The 13966-nt window shown below is 36.5% G+C and overlaps 1 long non-coding RNA gene across 1 annotated transcript; it reads left to right on the forward strand.

Annotated features, from left to right (window-relative positions):
• Positions 1-892: 892 nt before the first annotated feature.
• Positions 893-5378, forward strand: LOC109066029. Its single transcript, XR_006158001.1, has 4 exons — positions 893-1082; positions 3972-4012; positions 4742-5068; positions 5226-5378. It is a non-coding gene; the product is annotated as an uncharacterized LOC109066029 (long non-coding RNA).
• Positions 5379-13966: the final 8588 nt, after the last annotated feature.

Genomic DNA, 13966 nt, shown 5'->3' on the forward strand with positions numbered 1-13966 from the left:
ATAAAACAAAACCACTTTGCAAGAAAAAAAGAAGAAGAAAAAAAAAAAGGCTGGAGATTTAGAGCCCTACATTTCAGCCAGCCCGAGGGGTATATACTGTATCATTATCAGAAGGAGTTCAGGTGCATTCATTTTTAATTGAATCTGCAGTCTTTTGTTTTTAAACACATGATCTGCCCACTCACCTGCTCTTCAGGTCTGGCAGCTAACTCTCCTCCCATCAGTCAATCCAGTTTTTTAACAGCACTTGTTCAGTCTTTCAGGATGAAGACAAGTTACAGAAACTATGAGCCAGACCTTTCTGGACTGAACCCAGATACGGAGCAATAAATAAATACATAAAAATACATAAAAACAATGCAGGTGATTTCTTGTCAACTGTTTGTTTTCATCGTTGAAAACCATTTGAAAGACTCATGAATGTCCCTGATGTTTTAGTTCCCTCTCTTTCATATATCTTTATATATCTTTATATATCATTATCAGAGGGAGTTCAGGTGCATTTATTTTTAACAGAAGTTGCTTTTGTTTTGTTTTTAAACACATGATCTGCCTACTCACCTGCTCATCAGGTCTGACAGCTAACTCTCCTCCCATCAGATTGACAGAGTCAATCCAGTTTTTTAACAGCACTTGTTCAGTCTGTCAGGATGAAGACAAGTGACAGAAACTATGAGCCAGACCTTTCTGGACTGAACCCAGATATGGAGCAAAAAAAAACTCAATGCAAGTATCTACATCTATATACTCTTCAGTAGAGAGTAACTGTTTTTCTGTTTTTTAACTGCATCTGTTGGTGTTGTTAATATCAAGCAAATTTTGAAAGGCATTTCATGGAAAATCCAGATTGTAGTTGTTTTCAGTTCTCTCTTTTGGTTTCTCTGCAGCTCAAAAAATGAAAATGTGACGGGAAGCTCCTCTGCGATCCTATCCTGCTCTTACAGTGACAAACAAACTGAAGTCAAGACAAGAAAAGACTCAATGACAACAGGAATGAGACATTATTCAGATAAATGATTCACTTGAGAATCCAGAATTTTCTCAGAGGAGTTTAAGAAAGGAAGAATCATTCTCATACTCATGTAAGTTACTGATTAAATGTGCTCATTTCATTTATTCCTTTTCATTTTACTAAAAAGAAAACATGTAAGGATGCCTATAGCTGCCAGCTGAAAAGATTTATAACTAATGCAGCCAGAGATTGATTATGTTGGTCAGAAGAGACAAAAATTACAAATTTGCCATAATTTCCTCAGCCGTTGTTTAGAAAGAGACATGTAGAAGTTGAAGAGTACATGTGAAATGCTTGCAAAAGTCAACTTCTGTCTCAGGTGTCTTGAATATACTGAAGTTCATTTGAGTATGATTAACAAATATCTGCTGCGCATTTCTGATCGTTCACGTGGTTGCCATTGACGTCACTTACGTCTGATGTCATCCGTAGCACACATGGCATATTGACACGGAAGCGTGTACGATCACTCTTTTGTTTAAAAAATAGTATTTAATTTAAATTTCAGACATATCTATATCAGTACATTTAAATAAAACATATTAATATTATTTGGGCACCATGATGATGATCAGGTATGTTGGATGAATGCTGAATGAAATGTTATTTGGGCAAACACATGTACAGGGCCTAGTTTGCGTGCTAGCTATCTGCAACTAGCTTGTCATGTTTTGGTTTCAAAATTATCATTAATACATTAATTTATCATTTATTCCTAATTAACAGGTTTATCATCAGGCAAATAGCTGCAATTATTATTTTGTCTTTAGCAAGTAGAAATAGCAATTTTGTATCATCATCTTGAATCTCGTTGCCTGTGCAGTTCGTTTCATTTGATAGTAATTTGACTTGTCTAGTCTTACAGTGGATTCAAGGTATTTAATGTTGTATCAGTAGGGTAAGTGTAAAGATGCTCCCCTTATAAACATTAACTAAATTGTACATTTATGGATGACTTCAGCATATACATGATTCAATATATTTAATATATTATTAAGAGAAATTAATGGATATATTTGTTAAATTAGTTGCAAAGTCTTTGGGATGTGTAAAATAATGATTCTGCCATATAATATGATGTGAAGTATTTGGTTTTTTATTTTTTTATTACAGATGGTGATTTAAACCATACAGTTGTACCTATTTTTTTTCAGGGAGTGTAGTATTACACTAGTTTATAATGCTCACACTTTATTTTAAAAACCAATTCTCATTAGTAACTAACTATTAACTATGTATTTTGCTTCATTTAACTCACATTCTGTTGCTTATTAATAGTTAGTAAGGTAGTTGTTAAGGTGTCGGGTGGATTAAGGAATCTAAAATATGGTCATTCAGAATAAGGCATTAATATTTGCTTTATAAGTACTAATAAATAAGCCAATATGTTATTAATAAACATGCTAATAACCAAGTAGTTAATAGTGAGAATTTGTCCTTAAAAGTGTTACATTGTATTATTACACTATATATATATATATATATATATATATATATATATATATATATATATATATATATATATTATTGGCAGGCTTGTCAAAATAGCAATAAACTGTATTCAGATTGAATGATTCAATCAATATGATCACTCACAGAAGTGAGTACACCCCTCACATTTTTGTAAATATTTATGCTACAATGTAAAGTAGTGAGTGTGCAGCTTGTATAACAGTGTAAATTTGCTGTCCCCTCAAAATAACTCAACACACAGCCATTAATGTGTTAACCGCTGGCCACAAAAGTGAGTACACCCCTAAATGTAAATGTCCAAATTGGGCCCAATTAGCCATTTTCTCTCCCCGGTGTCATGTGACTCATTCGTGTTACAAGGTCTCAGGTGTGAATGGGGAGCAGGTGTGTTAAATTTGGTGTTATTGCTCTCACTCTCTCATATTGATCCCTGGAAGTTCAACATGGCACCTCATAGCAAAGAACTCTCTGAGGATCTGAAAAAAAGAATTGTTGCTCTACATAAAGATGGCGTAGGCTATAAGAAGTTTTCCAAGCCCCTGACACTGAGCTGCAGCACGGTGGCCAAGACCTTACAGTGGTTTAACAGGACAGGTTCCACTCAGAACAGGCCTCAACCAAAGAAGTTGAGTGCACGTGCTCAGCGTCATATCCAGAGGTTGTGTTTGGGAAATAGACGTATGAGTGCTGCCAGCATTGCTGCAGAGGTTGAAGGGGTGGCATCTCTGCATGTGATTGCTCAGACCATACGCCGCACACTGCATCAAATTGGTCTGCATGGCTGTCGTCCTAGAAGGAAGCCTCTTCTAAAGATGATGCACAAGAAAGCCCACAAACAGTTTGCTGAAGACAAGCAGACTAAGGATATGGATTACTGGAACCATGTCCTGTGGTCTGATGAGATCAAGATAAACTTATTTGGTTCAGATGGTGTCAAACGTGTGTGGCGACAACCGGGTGAGGAGTACAAAGACAAGTGTGTCTTGCCTACAGTCAAGCATAGTGGTGGGAGTGTCATGGTCTGGGGCTGCATGAGTGCTGCCGGCACTGGAGCTACATGTACTGTGACGTACTGAAGCAGAGCATGATCCCCTCTCTTCGGAGACAGGGCCGCAGGGCAGTATTCCAACATGATAACGACCCCAAACACACCACAGAATCTAAGGGTAAAGGTGATAGACTGGCTAAGCATGTCTCCAGATCTGAACCCTATTGAGAATCTGTGGGGCATCCTCAAACGGAAGGTGGAGGAGCGCAAGGTCTCTAACATCCACCAGCTCAGTGATGTCGTCATGGAGGAGTGGAAGAGGACTCCAGTGGAGTCCAAATGATATAATTTGTCACATGAAAAGATGAGATGACTGTGAGAGACTGTATATATATTTGTTTGAAAATATATACATATTCTTATCCCATGTGGGAATTAAACTCCTGATTCTCATTACTAGTGCCATGATCTACTGATTTTTTTTTTCTGGTTCTGTAGTTGCTGCTTCATCTGTATACTTTCAGTGCTCATAACCAAAGGTGAGAACAAAACAAACTACATCTCAGTTAAATCCATGCCATATTAACTTATACTGTATTAATTACAAGATTAATTTTTAATGAGCCGAAAAGAATGCACGTCACACCTCTGTTTATCAGTTTGCACTGGCTACCAATAGCTGCTCGCATAAAATTCAAGGCATTGAGGTATACCTACAAAACCACCACTGGCTCTGCACCCCTTTACCTAAATTCATTACTTCAGACTTGTGTGCCCTCTTGAAGCTTGCATTCTGCAAGTGAACGTCACTTGATTGTGCCATCCCAAAGAGGCACAAAATCACTTTTACGGAATTTTAAATTAAATGTTCCCTCCTGGTGGAATGACCTGCCCAACTCCAACTTTTATTTAAAAAAAAAACTAAATAGCTTTCTAATCTTTTTGTATTATATCTGTTTTCTTTTCATTTATTATACAATTAACAAAAGCAAAAAAGACCTCTAACACTAGCTTGCTCTATTCTTTTTATATTCTATCTGTTTTCTTTTTATTTATTATATTATTTAAAAAGACCTTGCTACGTGTACTGCGTTAAGCTAACTGAGACTTGTTATAGCACTTATATATCATTGCTCTTTTGTTGATTTTGATTGTTTCAATTGTCCTCATTTGTAAGTCGCTTTGGATAAAAGCATCTGCTAAATGACTAAATGTAAATGTAATGGCAGACATATGTGTTTACAGTTAAAGTGTGTTTTTTTTTTTAGTATCTCTGCAGGACACAGTAGAGGCTATTATTGGTGGTTCTGTTGTTCTGCCATGTTCTTCAACTGAACATTATCTTAAACTTCAAGACATTATTGTGCACTGGAGACACAATGGCAGCAAAATTGTGTATGATATAGTCAAGGGTGAAGATTCAGTAGTGTTACAGGACCAAGAGTACAAAAACAGAGCTGAAAGTTTCCCGCCTGAGTATCTGAGACGAAACTTCTCCATCAAACTCAACAATCTTGAACATATTCATGCAGGAAAATACATCTGTCACATCACGCCTTCATCTGAACAGAAGACTGTAGAGCTGATCATCAACGGTGTGTGAAAGTAACTGATAAATGTGTGATGATTTTAATTAATTGTAAATAAATTTTTAGAACATCTGAATACAGTAAGTGTTCAGATCTGTAATTAAAGACAGATTTGTTTCATCACAGTGCAATGATGTTGTTTTTTCTTTACTGTTTTTTGCAGAATCAACAGCAGAAACAGGAAACGAATCCACTAATCAAGGAAACCGAGGAGAAGATACAGTGACATCACCATCGTTGCTCTGTGTTTACATTGTAGTGGCTGTAGTACTCAAAAATTTTATTGTGATTTAATCGTAGCACCCATTATGCATCTGATATTGTGATTTAATCGTAGCACCCATTATGCATCTGATATTTTATATGAACACAATATACATTTGTAGATTAAACGATTTAGATAATGTAACTTCTTTGCAATTAAAATGTCTGTATTGTGTTAGTCTAATCAAATTTATTCTTATTCACTCAATGTCAGTAAAGCAGTTCAATTCAATAAAATTATGCCTTGTTACATCGACTAGTTAATGTCTTGTTCATGTATGGTTTTGGTAGTTTAATGAATATCCATATTGTTGTTTCAATTAGATTTGTTTTAGATGACAGCACTAAGAAGCAAGACATTATCAAAAGTTCAGTAATCTACAAAAAAAAAAAAAAGCACAGAAAACATGCAAACAATTTTATTTTTTTCATTAGGCTTTAACATGCACCAATAAAGTTAAAACTGCTTTCTTCACTTTAAGCCTCCTATCCATTTTAGTGTTTCTAACACAATGTATAAGAAACATTTAACCAACAAAATCTTGGCTCTTGAGAAAACAGATCCCCAAACAACGCTTGTAGGACTTTAACGCCCTTTCGGTCTTAAAACTTCTTAAAAATTAAGCCATTTTATTTAAAACAATTTTTTTTTGGGAATTTGTAAAGTAGGTCTTTGGTATGATAATAAATTATTTAATTAATATTATTATATAATAATGAATAAACATAAGATAAAACAAACAATTGTGAGTGTAACAATTTGAGCTGTGTATTAATAATAATAATAATAATAATAATAATAATAATAATAATAATAAAGAGATGCAATACTTTTTATAAAAAAAAAAAAATTAAAAATTAAACAAAAACTTGCAGCAGCTTGCTGTGATGATATCACATGAAAATTTTGATAATTCTAAATTACCAGTGTAGACATGTTGCTATATCTCTAAGTGTGAAACAACTGCTTCTGCCAGTTGTCCCTTTGGTAAAACACTGTTGTAGTCTCAGTCCATTTAAAACAAACAAACTCACTTGCTCCAGCACCCTGTTTAAAGGAACTGTGAATAAAAGAGTATTCAGCATCGCGATAGTTCAGTCAGGCCACGTTAGTCACGCTTGCATCAGCCGACAGTCAGCTGTTCCTGACGTGTACCAGTCCAGTCTTGACACCTATCACATGCGGTCTATTTAAATTCCCATTCTTCTGCATCTCTTCCGTCGCATCGCTGCTTGCAATTAACTCCCTCCTCCAACCCCAACTCCACCAACTGAACCTGTAATCCAATCTTTGTTCTTTCTTTACAGTCTCTTCATTGGAAGCAGTCTCTATCACATTTCCTTTACAACTCATGTAATTGTGAATTATAATTATGTATGCATATAATGGTTCTGTTCTGTACCCCGGCGGGGTTGTCTTGTTGCTCTTCCCGGTCTGTCCAAGCATGGCTGCATGGACAGGCGTGTGGAGTCTTGCCCAGAACATAACCATACCGGCAACACTAACTGTATGCAATATAATTGTCATAAATATACTTGACGGAAGTGGTCCTGATTGAATTATATCGAATTACAAATGTGCATCTTCCTGAAGTACACCAGTCTTGTTCAAGCTCAATTGCTCCAGTAGCTTATTTGGAGGAACTGTGGCAAAAAAAATAAAAATAATGTTGTCCACATGCAGTACATAAGGAACTCCAAGTGCATTTTGTTTGACTTTTCTGTCTTTTTCAAGCTCACTTACTCCAAAAGCTTGTTTTTTAAGAGCTGTGCCTTGGATGACAACCTCTGTCCATTTAGATTGAGAAAGATCTTCTGCATGACTTCAAAAGTGCATTTGAGCTCTGCTGAGTAGCTCAGGTTCAGACAGTTTATCAGCCCAAATAACAGAGCACAAGCCTGCACAATGCTACTCAGGTCACTGAGGACTTCCACACCTTCAATTAGGACACCAGTGTCCTGTGGGTCATCATCAGGCAGCGCTACCTCCTTCAGTATGACATATACTCCCATCACAGTTTGCTCCATGGTACTTTGTGACTCAATATCTGAATCCTGTGGGATGAAATACATGAAAGATCAAAAAAAAAAAAAAAATATTGCAAAATTATACATTCAATGGCCACTATATAATGTATATCTGTAAGGTTAACTTCAATTCAGTACAGGAGCTCTCCTGTGAATTCTACATTTACAAGGTTATAATTGCTCAGTTTTTAACTTGAAAGTGTCAGAAAGGTGATAATTATAGGTCACAGTGGGTGCTGGAGTATTATTGCAGTGCATTATATTATAAGATTATTATAATTTTATTTGGACACCATATTTAAAATGAATAAGGTGGCTAAAACATTAGAACCATCTTAGAATATAATGCACTGAAATAAAACAAAAGCATGCATGTACAGTTTTCTGATGCCGTTTATTTTTACACTTTTGTGGCATGCCTCTTCTGCCTTTCAGATCAATTTAAATCTTTAGTATTGGTTTACACGGTTTAGTAAATTAGGCCCCAAGAGAGCTCAGCCAATATGAATTAAAATATAATTGGTTTAATGCATCAACCAATTCACATTAGTACTTTGTCATAGTGTACCATCAGTTTCCTATAGATGAATAATTTGTCCAGCTCAGTTATTTGACAAAGTTGTGTGTTCTCTCATGTCACATTTTTGTTGTAGCCAATAGTAAAAAACACGGCCCAAGTACAGAATATATGGGCTTTTGAAACTGAATTTTCTCATGAACTCACCAAATATGCCCTTACTAGTTTTTCAGGGTCTTCATTCAAGTAGGTGCATAGAGATGGCACAGGCTCTTCTGGTATGAATAGTGTCATCCTGTGGGGTGGGGACAAAGATTAATTCAGTAATTCAACTCAAATTGTGAAACTCGTGTATTAAATAAATTCAATGCGCCCAGACTGAAGTAGTTTAAGTCTTTGGTTATTTTAATTGTGATGATTTTGGCTCACATTTAACAAAAATCCACCCATTAACTATCTCAACAAATTAGAATATGGTGATATTGTGTTATTTGGAAACCAAAGTCACTGCACCCGTTTACCAAGAAATTTTTTGGAGCACTTCATGCTTCCTTCTGCTGACCAGATTTTTGAAGATGCTGATTCCATTTTCCAGCAGGATTTGGCACCTGCCCACACTGCCAAAAGCACCAAAAGTTGGTTAAATGACCATGGTGTTGGTGTGCTTGACCGGCCAGCAAACTCACCAGATTGTCAAGAGGACAGAGGAAGGACTAAAGGTGTAGATGTGCTGATGGGCTGTGTGAAAGTGTAAATGGGATTTGGTATTACATAAGAAGTGAGAAGTGCTGATAACTTATCAGACACGCCGAATTGAGGCAATAATTAAAGCAAAAGGAGCCCCTACCAAGTATTGAGTACATGTACAGTAAATGAACATACTTTCCAGAAGGCCAACAATTCACCATTTTTTTTTTTTTTTTAGTCTTATGAAGTATTCTAATTTGTTGAGATAGTGAATTGGTGGGTTTTTTGTTAAATGTAAGCCAAAATCACCACAATTAAAAGAACCAAAGACTTAAACTACTTCAGTCTGTGTGCACTGAATTGATTTTAATACTCAAATTGTGAAACTTGTGTTGAATTACTTAAATGAACTTTTCCACGACATTCTAATTTATTTTGATGCACCTGTAAATTTACAGATTAAAGGGTGGTAATATGAGATCCCTTGGCTTACCAAAACAAAATAGTTACTGGGTTAATCTTTCACGTTTCCTTGGTTGGTAAATGCACTGGGGACCTGATTATAGCACTTAAAACCTGGAAAAGTCAGATTTTCATGATATGTCACCTTTAAATCAATTTAAAGCATCCTTGTTGAATAAAAGTATTATTTTAACTCTTACTCTAGACTGCAAGGTGATGTATCACATTTTCCTCAAAAATATGATGCTGCACAACTGTTTTCAACACTGATAATAATCAGAAATGTTTCGAGCAAATCAGCCTTTTAGAATGATTTCTGAAGGATTATGTGACACTGAAGACCAGAGTAATTATGCTGAAAATTCAGCTTTGATCACAGAATTTACTATATATTTGCAGAGAAAACAGCTATTCTGAATTGTAACTATATAACGGTACAATATACAGTACACCAGGAAGGACGAATTATAAAGTAGTATGACAGTCATTAATGTTTATAATAATAAAAAAAGTCTATCGTTTATATTTGTATGTTAGTGTGGTGAAGCGGTTGCCGGCATATGTAAGGGCATAGTGAGAGCAGCTGAGAAGATCATTGGTGTCTCTCTACCCTCCCTCCAGGACATTTATGGAACACGTCTCACCCTCGAAGCCCTCTGCATCGCAGGTGATCCCACTCACCCATCACACAGCTTCTTCAGTCTGCTGCCATCAGGGAGGAGACTGCGGAGTCTCCAGGCCAGGACCAGCAGACTGAAGGACAGCTTCATCCACCAGGCTGTCAGGAAGCTGAACTCCCTCCCGAACCTGCCCCCCCTCCCCTCTTCTTCCCCAGGCACCACCACTAATTATATGATGGCATGCACTAGTCACTTGTGCAGCATTGTTCTGCTCACTCACCGCTCACTACCTCATTCGGCATGGAACTACCTCATCAGTCAGTTAAATAACTGCTCTTGGTCACTTGTCACTTTAATCAGACTTAAGATATTTTTAATAAGTGATTTTTTTGCACTAAAAATCTTTTAACTTCACTGTTGTTCACTTCATTGATTTGCACTATATCTGTCATTTACCTTGCGCTGCTTTATTTAACTTTATTTTTAACTTTTTTATTACATGTCTTTTTTTTTTTTTATAATTCCCTTATTGTATAATTGTATCTAAATTTTATATTTGATCTAGTTATTTTTTTTAGGCTTTAATGTTAATGTTATCTGTATGCACCGGAGTCTGAGAGTAACGCAATTTCGATTCTCTGTATGTATGTACTGTACATATGGAAATTGACAATAAAGCAGACTTGAACTTGAACAATTCTAAAGTCAGCTTATTTTCAGAAAGAATGGAATTTTCAGTGTCGACTACGCCACCTAGGGACTTTCACCCCAGGAACTCCCTATAAGCCACGACTCCTACCAACTCAAGGCACACAGGTTCGTCATCGACAAAGAAATGGTCTGAGACTTGAGTTCCCCATAAAATTACTTTTATTAATTCAATAAAACTTCAAAATTTGCCCATAAAACACCTACCCTTTCAATAGAGCAGAAAAGTTAATGCTTGGATCAGCACAGGTTATTAACACCAAAAAAAAAAAAAAAAACACACAACAACAACAACAACACCAACATGCAGGGCTGAAGGACATCCACCTCGGACACCTCTGCTGAGAATGGCATAAAGGAAGAGCACCAAATCACTCCATACTTACACCCCACGACACAACACAAGTGAAACACCGCACTCTCAGGTGAACAAAGACCCAATGCACAGCACCAGGACACCCACGTGAATGGCCCTCAGCTCCTGCATGAAAATACAACACAAGAGGTTTACAATTACCACACACCCACTCCAAATAATCCACAAAAAAATAAATAAATAAAACACGAATGGGAATTACTGGCTAAAATGACCAGGAATCCCCAAAAAATTAAATACAGAGCAGCAGTATTCAAGAACGGGAGAAACAGACTCCCATACTCATACATAACACTTCCGAATCCGAAGAATAAGAATAAGAATAAGAATAAGAAACCACACACACAAAATAACTCCTTGAATGCAACACACGGGAAAAAAAAAAAAAAAAAAATCTCTCAGTGATTTCCTCACACACACACACACACACACACACACACACACACATATAGGGATCGGCCAAACAAATAGTGGAAGACAATAAACAAATTCAAAATCACAATTGTTAAAAATTAATTGCAGCTCAACAACAACAACAACAACAACAACAACAACAAAAAAACCTAAATAAAACAACAACTAAAACAAAATGAAACAAAGCAACAGAGCCGCCCGGACCGCTACACACGCGGTTCTGGTGCACAATATCCCAGCTCGTTTAGAAATCCCGGCACGTCATGCCCGGCCGATGATACAAGGATTTTCCCTGCATAAGTGAACTGCAACTGGTACACCGACGCCACTAAGCGGCCAACGCGTCCGATCGCTGGAACCATACACATTATGAAACACACGCACACCCAGCGCGAGTCAGTCAATGTGAACGCCACTCACCTGAATGAATTACCAGCCAATCCCAATCTATTCGGTTTTGAAGTAGTCCAATAGTTAACGTGTTACCTCCAGTCTGTACCAGTATAACAAATACTTATAATCCAAACACATTCAACAGATAAAACCCAATCATTTGGACATGACTCTGACCTGCAGCATGTTGAGCCCACAAAATGCCAACAACAGGGCGGGTATTACAACCAAGCGCATTACGCAGCAAGAGCCGTTCATTTAAATATCCTCTTCCTGATTTGGCCCTCTACACTTAACCAATAGGTGACCATTACGTCATTCCTCACGCTACATTAGTAAGTGGTGTTAAAAATATCTGTAATATGAGCTGGTGGGTTTATGGTGGGTTTATGGTGTGGTGGTCCGATCTGTACCAAGTCCATGGCCACGTTTTAGCCCCAGTGTGCCCCTGATTGTACGCACTGTCCATGAGCATCCATGGTGATGGTGACACAGCCACAACATATATTTATATATATATATATATATATATATATATATATTAAGCACATATATGTTTGTCATAAATGTTTGCCTGTGTGTGCGTGAGTGGAATGTTCTGTCAATGCTTGTGGTTTGGATTGGACTGCAAAATTAAATTAATAAACGCACAAGCCCTGTTGAAAAATCCAGCATATGCTGGTTACGTATGTTTGGTTATGAGCTAGTTTAAGCTGGTCTTGAGCAGCAGATAGTTGCTTAGGACCAGCACATGACCAGCTAAGAACGAGCTCATGACCAGTTTAGGACCAGCTTTAACGAGCTCAAACCAGCTGCTATGCTTCAAAACATACCTAATCAGCATATGCTTTTTTTTGCAGCTATGGTACACACAGATATACACAATGTACTCCTAGATCTGGCACAAAAATAAACTTTGGTGTGATTCAGAAACAACAGTTTTTGCTTCTGATGTTTGTTTGTGATGGGGAAAAAGTTTATGAAGAGTCAACAGAGGCGCTGGTTGTTTATGAAAACATAAATTGCGAAGTTTTTGCCTAGGGCTGCACAATTAATCAAAATTAAATCGCAAAGGCAATAAATCGCAATTAGGCAGAAGCTGCGATTGTCATGCGTATCTTTCAGTGAAGCACAGTTCTGTGATCAGCAGTAAATCTCAATCCAAAGTCCAGAGGGCGCTCTCGCACTGAAAATCCAAATATCCCCCGAAGAAGAAATCCAGGAAATGCAGCTTTATAAACAGAAAATTTAACTGCTTTTATTAATTCAATGTGGCTAATAAACACACGACCATGGCAATATACAGTTTATCTAAGTTCTTATACTTTACTATGATGAAAATTATAATATCTATAATGAAATGCTAATTAACATAGCCTTTATCACTGCTTAGTGTACAATGAAATATTGTGTGCCTTAATTATTCTAAGAAGTCACATCATCTTTTATTTTAAACACTCGACTGATGTTATGAAGTGAATTTGGAGTTAAAATATTTTATTAAGTGTGGTATTTTCACGTGCTCTTAGATGGAGCAGCATTTACTACACAGAGCCGTAGTTCACTGAGAAGATATGAGTCATAATCAAGATCGATTTTGTCGATTTCATAATCCCACGATTATTTCATCTGCGATTATAAACACGATTTTGCATAGCTTGTCAGAGAACTACGACTCTGTGTAGTAAATGCTGCTCCATCTGAAAGCAGGTGATGGAGATTTACTCCTAATCACAGAACCGGCTTTACTGACTAAATGCGCATGACAATCACGATTAATTGCGTTCGATTAATCGTGTGTGAGCCCTATTTTTGCCAGATGTAAAATGTAAAGTGACATCGGAAAGTTCAAAGGTCCAAACTTAAAACAAAAATGCTACTTTTGCACTGTCCTAGTGTGGAGAAATTAAAATTATAGGTTTCAATTCTCAGGATGAGATTTTCCTCACTAGTTTAATTGAGAACAGTATTTTCCAAGATGGATTTCTCTTTTTAAAGTTGATCTTATCCAACAACGGTTCATTCCATCCATGATTTATATGTCATCTAAAAGCTGAATAAATAAGCTTTCCATTAATGTATGGTTTGTTAAGATAATATTTGGCCGAGATACAACTATTTGAAAATGGAATTGGAAATTGAAATCTTGAGAATCGAAATATTGAGAAAATCGCCTTTAAAGTTGGCCAAAGAAGTTCTTAGCAATGCATAATACTAATCAAAAAATTTTTTTTGATACATTTACAGTAGGAAATTTACAAAATATCTTCATGGAACATGATCTTTACTTAATATCCTAATGATTTTTGGCATAGAATTTATATATATATATATTTATATATATATTTATATATATATATAATTTTGACCCAAACAATGTACTGTTGGCTATTGCTACAAATATAACCGTGTGACATAAGAGTGGTCCCGGGTCA

The sequence above is a fragment of the Cyprinus carpio genome, chromosome B22 (assembly GCF_018340385.1).
Source record: "Cyprinus carpio isolate SPL01 chromosome B22, ASM1834038v1, whole genome shotgun sequence".
Classification (NCBI taxonomy): domain Eukaryota; kingdom Metazoa; phylum Chordata; class Actinopteri; order Cypriniformes; family Cyprinidae; genus Cyprinus; species Cyprinus carpio.